At 40.3% G+C, this 16,226-nt stretch overlaps 1 protein-coding gene across 3 annotated transcripts in view; it reads left to right on the forward strand.

Moving 5' to 3' along the window:
• Nucleotides 1-1,622: 1,622 nt before the first annotated feature.
• Nucleotides 1,623-16,226, forward strand: part of FRYL (FRY like transcription coactivator) — a 241,156-nt gene continuing 226,552 nt past the window's right edge. For all 3 annotated transcript variants that reach the window (XM_074324663.2, XM_019741013.3, XM_019741016.3), the window contains exon 1: nucleotides 1,623-1,839. The gene's annotated coding sequence lies outside the window, so the exon portion shown is untranslated. The remainder of the gene's footprint in view (nucleotides 1,840-16,226) is intronic.

The following is a 16,226-nucleotide window of genomic DNA, read 5'->3' on the forward strand; positions in this document are numbered from 1 at the left end:
AGAATATTCTTATTCTGATTTTCTTTTAATACAGAAGCAGTCTCAAAGCTTGAGAGTAGTAAATCGGGAGAAAACCAGGAGTGTCACTTTACCTTGACTTCAGGAAAAAAACCCAACAAATAGAATAGGCTGAAAATAGGGGTTTAGTCATTGACACTTAATGAGGTATGTACATATGAAGGCCATATAAATATGACCCAGCTATTTCCTTGTCCCTTGCCCCCACTAGAAACACCTAAACCATCTACAACGTGTCTCTTTTCTCACTCTTTAATATTATATTTATGGATCTCCCCCAGGAGATTTTTCACCTGCACTCGCGGAAAAGTCCTTTCGACCACCGCTGTGGTCGACCACCCTTCCTTTCTGGAGCAGTGCTGAGCATTGCCACTTTATTGGCACTACTAAGTTCTGCTGGGCTATCACTGCAAACGCATTACATTTCCTGAGGTCCAAGGTCTCAAACTTCATTGGAAAACTTAAACATTTCCCCCTAACATTCTCAGACGAGTACCAAAGGACTAACTCTACCCAATTTCAGTAGTCACAACCCTTTCGGTTCTTACGGCGCCGGTGGGAAACTGAGGACATCCTAACGCAGCCACCCGGCTGCCGCAGAATCTCTCTTTTCTTGGAGAGGTTTAGTTGCAGGGTTAAGTATCCGGTGCCAAGCTCCTTTCCGTCAAGGAATAGCCTTATTGTGCTTGCTTGGGGTCAACCTGGGCTCCCTTTGCCACAGTTCCAGCAAGGGTGACAGACGTCATCAACTTTGGCAAGAGGGGGACCATCTATTCAATCTTTTCAGAAGAGAAACTTAGCTCTTGTGACAAACGCCAGGACAACACAGAGGACGTGAATGAAACGGAACTATTAATGGAAATTATTCAACTGATTTTTAAAATGAACGATTGCGAGACAAACAAGGACACCTCCAGGTTTGCAGATAGCTTTGTTCAAGCTCTTCGGGGTAGCGAAATGCCAGTGGAATCTACCGTAGGAGTAGAGTGTACAGTGAGTGAAAACTTGTTGAGTAAATCTCGGGAGGAGTTAGAACGAGAATTTCAGGTATTCTAACTCATTCTATCCACTCCATTCACTGGATGAGGTTCCAGCTCCGGATGTATTACTCATCTGGAGAAGATTTTGAATTTTTCTCTTCTCCCTTTCCGGCTTTCTCTAATACAGGCTGTGATTTTGTCCACGACCCCTACCAATATTTAAAGGGAAAGCCGCTTAGAAGAAGGAAAAGTAGGGAGGACTGTACGGCTGTATTTCTTCTACCCATAAAGGGAGAGCGATAATGGATAAGGGGCGTGCAGACTAACTCCTTCCTTGTCCAATCAGGTGCACAGGAAGATGTTCTTTCACCAATAAAAATAAAGTTCGCTTTCCGGAGGCGGGAGGGTGAGCCTTGACTGCCAGTTCTCCAAAGCAACGGTAGACTAGAGGAGCGAGAGTGATTAGAGGCAGGACCAACCCGGAAAAAGGGGCGGAGTTAGGGTGGGGGTAGCTCTGAGTGGCGGCTTGACAGGCCAGTGAAATGAGAGAATTTCTGTTCCTGTTGTAGTGTTTCTCGCCAACCAGAAAGGCGAGGGAGTGGGCGGGGTGGGGAAGGGGTGGGAAGCACTCGCAGTACAGCCGAGCGCGCGTCGGGCTCCGGGGGAGAGAGCGAGAAATCCGGCTAAAATCAGAGTCGGAGGGAGGTTTAACCACAGAACGGTTCCGATAGGATTATTCCTTAAAGGGGACGCGCCATTGTCAAGAGAACGGAGCCTGGGGCCCGAGGGCGGGGACCAGCGGCGCCAGAGGAGGAGGCAGCTGCACTTGGACTGGGGACGGGTAGGTGTTGCTTGGGGAAAGGCGCTTCATTTCACTTTCTCTTCCAGCCCCAGGCGCTGGCGCCCGGATGCCCGCCGATCCGCGGCCCCAGACCTGGCGGGAGGGGAGGTCGCCGGCCCTCGCCCCGCTGCCCCTCCTGATGGGAACCGAGGGGAGGGCGGGCGAGGATGGCTGGCGAGCTGTGCCGCCCGGGCCAAGATTCATAACGGACACTAAACCGCGGCGCAGACCCCGCCTCATTCGAAAATCCGCCGGAGCGGCAGCGGGTCCTCCGGGAGCGCCGCGCGCCCCGCTCCCCCGCGCGCCCGGCTCGGTTCGTGCGCGCCGCTTCTTTGCGCGCTCCCTCCCCTTCGCGCGCCCACCTCCCCGGGAGCTCCCGGCTGTGCCCAGCGTGTCCGGCTCCCACCGCGCGACCCATTCGGCTTGCGCGCGCGCCGCCTCCTCGCGGACTCCGGGAGCCGCCCCGCGGGGAGGAAGGTGGTGGCGGCGAGGCGGGGAGGAGATCGGCGGCCACCGCTTCGCCGCCCGGGCCGAGCAGGGAGGGCGGAGCAGCAAACTTGGCGCGGCAGCTGGCGGCGTGGGGCGGAAAGGGTGCTGGGGACCCGTGGAGCGTGCGGAATCGCCAGCCCGGCCCAGCATTGTCCCTCTTTTCCTCTACTCGTCTCTCCGCCCACTGCTGGCGGTCGTGGGAGGGGTGCGGATGCGGGCTCTGTGCCCGCGCTGCTTCGGGCGGGCTGCGCACCCCCAGACCTGGAGCCGGAGCCGGCCCCACAGACGCCGCAGCCACCGCCCGAGGGAGGACGGGGCCTGCCGAGTGTCTGCTGCTCTCAGTCCTCACCGGCGTAGGCTGCCTGGCCGCTGAGCTCTTCTTGCAACTTTTCTTTGCCATTCGATGGAAATTGTGGCTTCTGGGCGGCAGGTTCTTTGGGGATGAGTCGTATCTTGCGTTCTGGAGAGGCTGATTTCTAGGGCGAAATGGTTCTTGGTTGCTGTCGGTCTTTCCTACCATCCCAGTTTCGTTCCTCGGCACATAAAGTCTCTTTCGTGGATTTGCAATTATATGGGGGCATTAAACTCTCTCAATTCAAGATAATTTGAAAAGAAAAAAAAGGGGGGTGTGCTGGTGAGGGGAAGAGCTCTACGTAGAGCCAAATTTGCCCTAACCTTTGAACTGTGGAAAGTGTTTTCTCGACTAACTGGAGGAGTTTCTTTTAGGAGAAAAAGGAAAAAAGAAAACCTGGTTGCTAGGATGTATGAGATTAGGAAAAAATAGACTTCTGATAGAAATGAAGTTGGTTTTGTAAAATACTTTTTTGCATAACAGATATTTCCCATAAAGTTAACTTCCACTGAACTCAGGAATTATCATTAGTAATAGCAACTTTTACTATCGATAAAACAAGTGTAAGAGGTTTTTTCATCTTGAGCATTATTGCTAAGGTGTACCTGTGAATCAATACTTGCTAAAGAAATCATATTTAGAAACAGCACATTCCTTGTTAGACTTTACTTAGAAAAGGTATGTTTTTCATAAGCATTCGTTTTCGAGAGTTTCTTCTTGTGCAATACTTTGTAGAGTACTTGCATGTGCAAGTTTCAACCCTATAAACAAAGTAGCAGTGTGTGTGTTACTTTGTAGTCTTTTGCTACTCATTATCAAAAATAGCATTCCATCCTGTTTTCCATTCTTAGTAATTTTGTAAAATGACTTCTGTAGAAGAGTGAATTTTGCGGGAACACCTGGCCCAGTGGTGTTTTTTGTTGTTGTAGTTTAAAGCAATACGAAATATAATACTAACAACTTCCCAAAGTGATCATTGATTAACTCACTGTTTAGTAACTTTCTGAGCGGTGTGGAACATAAGTTCACAGGCTCAGCAATAACAAAACAGAAATTACACTTGGGAAAAACAGAAATTACACTTGGGAAACAGAGAACCAATTTCAGATAATGTTTGAAAGTTACTCTGTTCTTCCCACAGAATGAGGAAATGTAGACACACAAAAACGAGGTCTTTTGTAGTAATCTTTTAAAATTAAAAAATTTTCAATTACAGTTGACCTACAATATTATATTAGTTTCAGGTGTATAACACAGTGATTAGACGTTTATATAACTTACAAAGTGATTATTACCCTCATAAGTCTAGTACCCACTTGACATCATACATAGATGTTACAATATTATTGATTATAATTGCTGTGCTGTAGAAATCTTGATAGTACCTGACATTGTACCTAATGTCCCCCCCCCCCCACCTTTAATCCTCTTCTGTGATAAGGATGCCAGGCAAGCTTGCAGGCATAATCTTCCTTTCCATTTCGTAATAGAAGGTAGAAGATTAAAACAAGTTTCCAAATTTCTGTCTTTGTTTACTTATCAGCTTATTTAAACAATAGAGAGAATTTCTGAATTTTTAAAAGTGCACACATAAAACATTCAGAAAGAATTATCTTTGAAACATCTAGGTTATGTTTCCTGGAAAACATATTTTTCCCGTGAACTTTTCACATTGTTTTAAACACATTGTCTTATGTATGCACACTGCCAAGACATTTTTTGAATTGTGAACTGTCCCTTGAGATCTCTGGGAACTAGGACTGCCTTCCATTTCTGAGCAAATTCACTGTGTCACCTAGTACCTTTCTAGTGCCCAGTTAATGTGTTGTCTTTGGTCTTTGTGACAGAAAAAGATAATGTTTTACAGAGCCTGCTTGAGAGTCTTATTTTTACTTTTTAATAAACACCTTTCTAAACAAGCTGCCCCAAACAACAGCAGTTTGTTCATTATCTGGGGGGAAGATGTATTCACCTTTTTGTTCTGTGTACAGAAATGTCACTTAATTGTTTATAATATCTGTTCCACAGACATCTTTTGTGACAATGATAGCTTGTTGTCAGTTATTAGAACTAGGTTTAATCTGTCAACATCTGTTGAGTACCCATTTATTTAAGGAGTATTGTGGGAAGATAAAATAGAAATGGATGACAGTCATTCCTCTCAAAGGTATACTGTTTAATGGGAAGATACAGAATTATCATCCGTAGGAGAAAGACTGTGTATCTCAGTGTGGTAACAGGTGCAAAGTAATAACGACACAGTATTTTTGCCAAAATGGTAAAGGACTAATGGGATCACAGAAGAACCTAGGTGAAGTGAGAAAGTTTTCATTGCTTTATAGAGCAGATTTTATGTATATATATATATATATATATATATATATATATATATATATATATTTAATAACTTTAAAAATAAAGTATGTTTGGGGTGGGTTGGGTGTATGTTCTCTACTTGAAGTATTTTTATCTTTAAAATGTTTTGGATGGGGGGTGCAGAGCATGTGCTCTGAATATCAACTATTGTTACCTCACCAGATCCATCATCCATCTAACCCCGCTCAAATGTCACCTTGTCTACAAGTTATTGTTCTGTTCTCCTAATCGTAAGTGACTACTTTTTCCTCTTGCTTCTGTAAAACCCTTTCACAGTATAAGCTATGCTCTGACTTACAGTATGGTTATGTGTGTATTTCTTCATTAGATTGTGGTCTGTAAAAACCATTAGCAAAAGTTAGAGCCGCCCGGCGCGCCCCCCCCCCCCCCCCCCCGCCTTTTTTCACTCTTGCCTAAAGTCCTTGAGCAGTTTTATTAGGCTACTAGTATTCTGTAAAACCATAAGCTGTAAAGAAGTTCAAATTGGGGGGGGGGGGTGAGTGGAGAAAAATGTGTATGTGTGTTTAAAGGAAAAAAATTTTCCTTACCACCAAAATATCACATGCTCATTTAAAAATATTAATATGAAAGAAATGTATAATTTAGAAATTAGAAGTACTCCCATAACCCTGCCCTTATCACATTGTAACTATTGGTAATGGTTTGGTGTTTATTCTTCTAGATTTTTCCCCCCTTCTTATTACCTTTAGATGGGACTGCCTTAAACTATCATAATTGACAATTTTAATTAGTAAGCTGTGGTTACTGGGAATGGAGAAAGGCAGTCAATTTTTGTACACTTATTAATTTTTCCAGGCCCAGTAATTCTGATTCTTTTATCTTTCCTTGAGCTATAAGGCTGCCACCAGTATGTTTGTATTCAAAACATAGATTCATAATCATTTAAAAAATTGATCAAAATCTGTGTCCCTGAACAGTTTATCTGCCTTTATTTACCCTAAAATACATTTGTGTACATACTCTAAGCACGATTTTTTTCTTGTTTTTTTAGTTTTCTTATCTCTAGAGAGCATTACAAATTACTTTGAAACTGCCAACAGGCACTTCTTATAGTCAATGAAGGATCGGACAGGCTTGATTCTAATCCTGTGTTGCTCATAAAGGGAGCTACTATGAGAAACGACTTACGTAGGCTGATGAAGTAGTGATAAGATTCAATTGTTTTAAGTGTTTCTTTAAGCTGGTCCTGGAGGGGAATAGAAAGCCCAGCTGCAGGCAGCCAGTTGGCCTAATGAGCTGAGAGATCTCCATTTATTAAGCAAATATTTATTGAGAATTGCACCTACTTTGTACACCATGCTAGGCATTAAAGATGAGGTTAAGTCTGCCTCTCTTGCAAGTTATAAGTTCCTCTGAGCGGGATCCTTAAAGAGCCCAAGTGCTACATGTGGGTTAAAGGCAGTGAAAACATAGTGCCAGCTTAGGTGAATTTATTATTCACTCTTGTTTATTCTACATAGCTTTTTCCAAAGTGTCCTAGCAAACAGACCTGGTCTTCCATGGGAGGTGGGTTGGACTCCATGGAGTCTGTTAAATCTGTTCAATTAAATGTGTGAGAGCTAGATTTTTTTTTTTTTTTTTTTTTTTTTTTTTTTTTAACACTGCTATTCTATGTGGCAGAATATTTCTGGAATTCTACAAACATCGGTGTGTCTTTCCTTATACCCTACAGAGATCATCCATTTCGAAGATCGCCTTTATGAGATGACATCTGTCTTCTAGCCCATAATTCATATTTAGCTGATAGAATAGTAACACATGCTTTCAAACTCAATGCTGTAATAAATAGATGTCTGTGTCAGAATTTTTAATGTTATAAAATAATTATTTTGAAAAATCACTTGTATAAAAATACAGAGTTAAGTATTTCTTCTAACTTTTACAAAATGGATTACTGCCTTCCCCCCCCACCCCACCCCCCACCCTCCCGTGCCTGTTGCTTGATCTGTGTATTTGTGGGGGAAGAACTGGATTGTTAAGAAAGGGACCTTGTAGGACTGTCAGTGATGGGGCCAACCAGGCCAGGAAGGCTGTGACAGAGGGATGTGTCCTATGGAGTTTGACCATAAAGCAGCAATTATGGATTTGTCAAGTTTTGTGAAGAGTTAAAGTTTCAAAATGACAGCTCTATTGAGACATCTTACATACCATACAGCTCATCTGTTTAAAGTGTGCAATTCAATGTTTTGTAGTATATTCCAGAGCTGTGCACCACCTCCACCGGCAGCTGCAGAACTTGTTCATCACCTTCCCAATCTCCCTCCCTTTCCCTAGGCAACCACTAACCTATGGACAGTCCGTCTCTGCACATTTGCCTCTTCTGGACATTTCGTATGAATGAGAAATAGCATTATAGTAAATGTTCCTGTATCAATTGGTCCGTCACAATGTGTACATCCTAGGAGTGGAGGAGGGTCCTTCCATGATGTGTGCAGTTCCAAGTTTAGAAAGGTTTTCTTTAAAAGGGAATTTATCTAAATCATTCTACCCAAGCCTGAAGAGTAATGGGAAGAGAGTTTTGTTTTTTTCCCCAGTGAAAATCATAAGACTCCTGTTGGCGACCCTTTATATTCATTTAATCATTTGGTGACTCTTTAGGTAAACAATTTACTTCTTAAGTTCTGCATACAGGGCTTAAAGGACAGTACTTTAAAGGCAGTTGAAAGTACTTAGTAAGTTCTAATAACTGCTGAATGTACTGTGATAGTTACCTTATTGGTTCAAAAGGCTGTATTGTGCAACTCACCACTTACTTGATCAAAAATAGTGCTTTCTTGAGTGACCATAATGACCTTGGCCCTGCACAATGCTGGTGGCCTCGAAGGCGCTTCGTAAGTGCTTATTGATTATGATCACTGTGATCATAGTTACTTTCATCAGCTTTATTAGTCCTTTTTTTCTCTTGTGATAATAAGGATATCTTTTATTGGGTGCTTACCAAGTTAATGTGATAAGTACTCTATATATACTGTCTTTTAAGGTAAAAGGATGCAATTTTTTTTTGAGAATTTTCTGTAATTATCTGCATCAGTTATAGTTTTACAGGCTTCTGATCATTTATTTGTCTTTTTAAGATTATTTTGAATGGCCTTTTTTTTAAGTTTTTTTTTAAATTTTTTAATTTTTATTGGGGAACAGTGTGTTTCTCCAGGGCCCATCAGCGCCAAGTCAAGTCTTTGTCCTTCAATCTAGTTGTGGAGGGTGCAGCTCAGCTCCAAGTCCAGTTACCATTTTCAATCTTTAGTTGCAGGGGGCACAGCCCACCATCCCATGCGGGAATTGAACCGGCAACCTTGCTATTGAGTGCTCACGCTCTGACCAGGTGAGCCATCTGGCCACCCCTCTGGCAGCTCGTTGTCTTCAATCTAGTTGTGGAGAGCACAGATCACTGGCCCATGTGGGAATCGAACCGGCAACCCTGTTCAGAGCTCACGTTCTAACTGAACCACCTGGCCACCCCAGAATGGCCATTTTTGATTGAACCTACAACACTTTGATGCTGCTGCTTTCTTGATCTTTCCAGGAGATGTCAACATAAGGTTTTCACCAAGTACATCCTGTTGTTGGATGACAGCAGTTGTAAGATACATCTCTATTTCAGAGCATCCAAACTTCAGAGAGGTTAAAGTTGGTGTGTTTTTTGTTGTTTTTTAAAGGGGCGACTTGGAATTGATGAGAAAGGGATATTAGTTTGTTCACTTACTGCAATGCAGCCTCATTTTTTAGGTCATAAAATATTTGCATGTATGCTTTGTTGCCTGAATGGACTTCAACATAATATTTCAACTTCTCAGGATTCCTTGTTTTGTTTTATTTTGTTGTGCTTTATTTTTTTGGTATGTCTAACATTCAGATGTGATATAATTTAGTTCAATACTAAAGAATGCTGGAAAGAGAATTTAAATGCAATTTTCAGTTTTGTTCTCCATTTAAAAATTTAAGTTGGATTATGCTGTCTATAATACTCGTTAAAAAAAATTACTTTGGTGGTTCCGTTTATGTGTCTTGGGTGTCAGTGAACCATAACAATTCATTTACAGAAGGACCTACAGCCATTAGTGTCCTCAGTCAGCAATACACAGACCACCACCATATTTTGTTTATTTGTTGGTGAAACCGCTCCTTTCTAAATCATGTCTGGTTTTGGGGGTTGGCTTGCTTATTGCTTTACTGTCAGCTGTATCTCTTTGTTTACTCTCATCACACCTCCCTGTAGAAGTTTCCTTGCCTTTCTAATGTGATATTTTCAGTGCACTGTGAGTCTAGAACCCATAACCACACTTGTTGAATAGTGGATAAAAATGATAGAAGGCTCCGGAGTAGAGAACCAAAGGAATTCCTGTGCATGGAGCGTTAGTGCTAGGACCTCATTATGTTGGCTTTGACTGCTTAGAGAGAGGACTCTTGCTGCTTTCCTGGTTTTGGTCTATGTTGCAGGTTGGTGATGTTTCTGGATAGCAGAAGGTGGTATCACAGGGTGGTGTCATTATTTGATAGATGCCTAACTTCTCCTGAATAATAGACCTCTTAAAACTCTGTCTTAGTATGTGTAACTCAAGTGGATGGAGAATAATTTTTTTTCAGATGTCTTGATATTCTGTTTCTTGCAAGACCCATCACAACCCCAAGCTTACACCAAGAGACTTATTGTAAAACAGAACGTAATGTAATTCCACGAGCAGAAATTAGAGGCCTTAAAGAACTGTGAGGATGCAAGTAAAAGAGCCACATGTGCCTGTCGTCTGGATACTTAGATTTAAACTGGATCTTTTGGCAATCTATTTTCTTTGAGGTAAAATTATCTTCATTGATTTTTTTTCTATGTTTGTGTTGATGACAGCTTAGAACTATGTCTTGTTGTATTTAATATTTCCGGCAATACTGAACCCTTAGTATATATACTTTTAGTAAATACTGGTTAGAGTTTTAGTCATAGATTTCTTATGGTTGTTGCACTTTTTCCTCTTGTGGAACTCATAGAGTCATGTTTTCAGAGCTGGAATGGCCTGGGGAATGATCTAACACAGCTCTTACATTTTTGTAGATGAGAATGAGGTTGTGACTTGTTTAAACTGTGGACAGAGTTGAGTTCTTCTTGATGTTCATTTCGGTGTTTTTCCTGTTCTAGCATATTCTTACCCAAGTAAAAATTTTAAGGGATAGATGGAATCTTAGACTTCTGTAGCCTCTATAACAGTGTCTGCAGAAATTTTATGTTACACCTAGCAGTATAAAAAAAATTATTTCTGTTCTTAATATGTGTAAGTTTGTTGTAAACTATATCCTACATGTTATATATACTAAAACATTAACCAAAAATAATGAGATAAAGATGATAAATATTTTAAATGTGTTATTTCCATGCTTTTGATTCCACTTAAAATATTAATTTAAAAAATATGTGTGATTGAATGTCATTGCTTAAAAATACTTTCTATTTTGAAATAATTATAGACTCATGGGATGTCACAAAAAGTACAGGGAGTCCTGTGTAACCTTCATTCAGCATCCCCCAGTTGTAATATCTTACATAACAAAATATAACAACATGAAACCAGGAAACTGACATTAGTATAATATTGTTAAGTAGCCGTATTCAGATTTCACGGTTTTTAATGCAGTCATGCATGTGCACGTGTGTGTGTGTGGTTCTGTGTAATTGGATAACATTTCATGTGTAGATTCATTTAATCACCACCACAATCAAGATACAGTACTGGTCCCTTACTGCCAAGAACCTCCCTAATGCAGATCAAGGCCCCCTTCTTCCTTACCCTCCTCACCCCTATTTCCTGGCAACCACTCATTTTTCTCCTCTCTATAATTGTTGTTTTGAGAATGTTACATAAATGGAATCATACTGTATGTAACTTTTTGAAATTGACTTTTTTTCACTCAGCGCAATGACCTGGAGAATCATCCACGTTGTCCTGTGTATCAGTAGTTCATTTCTTTTCATTGCTGAGTAGTAGTCGTTGTATGGATGTACCACAGTGCACAGTTTCTTTGACTATTTACCTGTTGAAAAACATGTGAGTTGTTTCCAGTTTTTGGCTGTTATGAATAAAGCTGCTGTAAACATTTGTGTACAGGTTTTTGGGTGGCCAAAAGTTTTCATTTTTCTTGGATAAATACCCAAGAGTGCCATCATTGAGTTGTATTGTAAATGTGTTTAGTTTTCTAAGAAACTGCCACACTGTTTTTCAGACTGGCTGTATATTCCTACCAGCAATGTATGAAAGATAGTTTCTCTATATGCTTGCCAGAATTTGGTATTTTCATTGTTTTTAGAATTGTAGTCATTCTAATGGTTGTGTAGTGATATCTCATTGTATTTTGAATTTGTAAATTAAAGTGGGCAAATTAATTGTTTCTCTAATGAGCGAGTCACATTGTTTTTCATTGTTGAGTCTTGAGAGTTTTATTACATACTCTAGATAAAAGTCCTTTGTCAGAAAGGTGGTTAGCAAAAATTTTCTTCCAATTCATAGACTGTTTTTTCATTCTCATAACAGGGTCTTTTACAGAGCAAAAAAGTTTTAAATTTTCATGTACTGCATTTAACAGTTTTTTTCTTTGATGAATTGTATTTTTGGTGTCATGTCTGTAGAGTCTTCACCTCATTTTAGGTCTCACAGGTTTTTTTTTCCTACTTTTTTTCTACGAGTTTTACAGTTTTATGTTTCACAAGGAAATCACTTTTTTAACCTTACAGTTTTTGATAAAGCACTGGTATTGGTAACTGGCAGTTGTCAGCTCTACCATTTTCTTGTTGCTTGCTTGTATTTTGCTTTACTAACATGATGTTTTATCTGCCTTTCTTTGCAAAAATCTTTTAAAAATCTGTTAGTGAGAGATTAATTCTAATGATTTATGGCAATAACTGAGTTGGGCCCATGTAAGCTGCAGGATGTGGCAGTATGCTGAAAGTGAACAAACAGGTGAGGACATTCCAAATGACCCCTCCAGGATGTGAAACTGCCACTTTTCCTTTAGGATACTTTTATTTACTGTCATACTGTGTGTATTCAGTGTCACAGACACTGAGTATTGTAAGCTAGTAGAGACTTAATACATGGTATTAGGTGCTCACAGAATTGGTAGCAGGGCCTAACAGCAGGTTTCACGGTGGTCACCCACACAAGGGGAGCTCTGCTCGAGTCCAGAGTGTGTGCCATCTCTGCTGCACTTGTCTCCAGATGTCCTGGAAACTGCAGGACAGACCCATAGTTACTATCCAGGATTAGGAAGTCCAAGGAGCCTCAGCTGCTGCTGCTACTGTCACACTGCTTCTTGTCACCCAAGAAGCTGGAGATGGACACTGGAATGATGCTGTGGAGAAATAATCACATTTCCACAACGGTGCTTGCCCCCACAACAACTGAAAAAGTGCTTTTCAAATTGCGTATAAGTGGACTGGAGGTCAAGTGAGCTAGCTAATCTGTGGTACCCAGCGTACTTCACATCAGTGCTGCAAGACTGAAGCAGCCTGACGCTGGTGCCAGTCTCATGTACTGAATATTAGTAAAGCTCAAATTTCAAATTTAAGATGATACATATGTACGAGGTCTGACAATTAAGTTAGCGAATTCATCCTAGAAAAAGTGCTACATACCTCATTGCTGAATATCACTACAGTCACCTTCGAAGTACTCCCCTTGGGAAGCTAAGCACCAATGCCAGCACCGAGTCGACCCTTCAAAGCAGTTTTGGAACTCTTTTTCTGGAATGACCATCAGAGCTGTCATCATATTACCCTTGATGTCCTGAATGTCATCAAAATGTCTCCCTTTCAATATTTCCTTTATCTTCGGGTAAAGAAAGAAGTCATTGGGGGCCAGATCAGGTGAGTAGGGAGGGTGTTCCAATACAGTTATTTGTTCACTGGCTAAAAACTCCCTCACAGTTCTGTGTGGGCTGGTGCATTGTCGTGATGTAAGAGCCATGAATTGTTGGCGAAAAGTTCAGGTCGTCTAACTTTTTCATGTAGCCTTTTCAGCACTTCCAAATAGTCAACTTGGTGAACTGTTTGTCCAGTTGGTACAAATTCATAATGAATAATCCCTCTGATATCAAAAAGTTAGCAACATCGTTGCAACAACTTTGCGAACTTAATTGTCAGACCTTGTATATAATCTTCTAGTATTTTCTTTTCATCCCATTGGCTTGATCACCCTGCCTCTGAAGGGCGTATGTACTCTATTTTGAACATAATACACTTTGAATGATTAAGTAGTAGGAACATAGTAGGTCTGGTATGATATTTTTCCCCCCAAATATTTAAAATTTATCTTAATACATCCGAATTTCTGAAACTGTGTCTTTCCTTTTATAAATATATACAAATATAAAATGTTTTGGTCTGCACTTGTTAAATTCAGTCAGCAGTCTTCTCTTACTGTGAGGACCTGCGCCTTCTAACCACCTATGTTTCCCCCACCTTTTCCTGGAGAATAATGTAAAAGAGGTGGATTTTCTCCTAGAACTGTGCTTTGGTGCCAGAGGCTCTATAGACAGCAGTCATCACTACTTTGGTATCTAATTGTCAAAAATAAAGTTTGGTTTGTTTTATTATATACTTTGGACTTTATTCCTGGGTGTAGCAAATTTTGGCACAAAACCAAAACTGAGACATACAGATCCTTGCAAAGACTGGTTTTATATGGTCTGTGTTGGCAATCAATTTAAAATGCAATAAAATAAGTTGTATGAAAAATTTTGATTATGTGTTCATGTGCATTTTTCTAGTGAGAGGTCCATAGGTTCGTCAGGTTCTCAAAGTAGAGGCCATAACCCAGGAAAGATTAAAATAGCTGCTCTGCGGTATAAATTCCGTCAAGACATTTGCCAACCATTTAACAGCAAGGCTTCTGCCGTCAGTCACAGTCCCCTTCCCTGATCTTCATTTTTTGGGACATAAAAAAATTATTGTTACCCAAGTGTTTAGGGAAAGGCCAAGCAACAGTATAAGAGTTCATTATTAGATGAGAAGGGATACCTGGAAATCAATTACATCATCCCAAAAGCCATTTTTTAAAAAAGTATATGTTACTAAATGATTGATGGGATTCTGAAAAATAATGGGTTATATGTGTCAAGATATATTAAGATTATCAAAATATTGATAATTTCTAATCAATATATTATACCTTGGGGAATTTATCTGAAATAGTTTTAAAAATAATTTATATGTTCAAATTGGGAACCTAATATTGTACAATTTAGGAAGAAATTTAAATTCTGTAATCCATCCAAAATTGGTAAACGAGGATCAGAGATACATAAATGCTTTGGATTTTCACATCTGATGTTACCTTTTCACATAATTTTAGCCTTGTGCCTTAACATATGACCTCTTCTCATACACAGAAGTCTAAATGGAATGTAGCATGGTATGTAGAGGTGTGAAAACATTTCTTTAAATGGATCTCAAATATAAAGTGATGAAAGGTGAGATGGATTTAGTTGAATTAGGTGGCAAGAAAAGCCTTACATTTTGTACATTTCCCTTCACCCTAGCACACACTCGCGTGTGCGCACACACACACACAAATAGAAAAAGAGTACGGAGGGCTTTAGAAACAGCCTAGCGGAGGATGTGCCACCAGAATCCTGGTTCTGCTGGTTGAGTTCCACAAACATAATAGCATTGCCTATAAACCTGGAAGTTTGGATTAAGTTATTTAAAGTCTCTAAAGGTGCTACGGGTAATCTCAGATTCCTCTTGTATAAAATGAGTAAAAGATGCTTTCTGTCACAGAGTTGTTGTAAGGATTAAATAAAAAGAAAAGAAACATGTAAAATAGTGTGTGTCAGGCAGAATAATGGCCTCCCCATATGTCCACATCTTCAACCTGGAAGCTGTGAATGTTGTGTTACATAGCAAAAAGGAATTTAGGTTTCAGATGGCATTAAGCTTGCCAATCAGCCAGATTTAAAATAGGGAGCGTACCCTGGATTATCGGGTGGACCTAATTTAATCACAAGGGTCTTTAAAGGAGGAAGTAGGAGGCAGAAAAGTCAGAACCAGAGAGAGGACCTTATGAGAAGCAGTCAGCCTGCCACTGCTGGCTTTGAAGATAGAAGGGGGCCATGAGCCAAGAAATGTGGGCAGCCTCTACATGCCCCCCGAAGGCAAGAAAATGGATTCTCCTTAGAGTATCCAGAAAGGAATGCAGCTGTGCTGACACTTGGATTTTATCCGAGTAAGACCTCTTTTTGACTTCTGACTTCCAGAAATGTAACATAATAAATCTGTGTTGTTTAAAGCCACTAAGTTTGTGGTAGTTTGTCATCAGACTACTATATCGGGAAACTGATATAGTACTTACTGAATACATTTTAGGAGCTAAATAAACATTCACTCTCTCTTAACACAAGCTGCTGAATTTAACCCGTATCTACTTCAACTTATCTCTGTACCTAGTTTTCCCTTTTCAGAAAGAAAGATGTCCTACACTTCTCTTCTCTTCACTTGTGCCCCGGAATCTTATTCTTTCCACATTTTTCTTTACCACCTGTATCTTCATTTCTTCCCTGCCTCTTTGCCCACTACCTTGAAATATGCACAGAGCTACCTCATCTTGGGGAATCCCTTCCTTGACCCAGCTTTCCCTTTTAATTACCACGTTACAATCACCCCAAAGAACCAGAGGACCCTAATGTGTTTTCAGACTTACCAGATAATTTTCACTTTAATTCTTTATAGGTTTATAAATATTATATGAAAAATATATGAATCACCTTTTCATAAGCACTGTTGTATGTTGGTCGTGATGAAGTTAGAAAATAATGAGAAAAATCTCTTCTCCACTGGGTCCTATTGTAGACAATAAGTAAATTATCAGAGTTAACTAGTGATAAATACCAAGCGTCAGGTGACGTGAGTGTTGAAGCGAGTGGTGGTAGACGAGTAGAGATAGTCGATATCACAAAATGGCAAAGCAGAGAGAGGCTATTTTAAACTGGAATAACTTGTGAAGCCTTCGTAAAAGAGATTTTTGAGCTAGGAATATGCTCTTAAAGGAAAGAGAGGAATTGGTCTCAATAAAATTACCTATGTTTTTAGAAACACAAAACTCCTTAAAGTTTACTAGTTTTTTGTGAACACCTGGGGAAAACTTTTTTCCTATTGAATTTTATATGGTTG

The sequence above is a fragment of the Rhinolophus sinicus genome, chromosome 1 (genome assembly GCF_057876585.1).
Source record: "Rhinolophus sinicus isolate RSI-liver-muscle chromosome 1, RSI-T2T, whole genome shotgun sequence".
Classification (NCBI taxonomy): domain Eukaryota; kingdom Metazoa; phylum Chordata; class Mammalia; order Chiroptera; family Rhinolophidae; genus Rhinolophus; species Rhinolophus sinicus.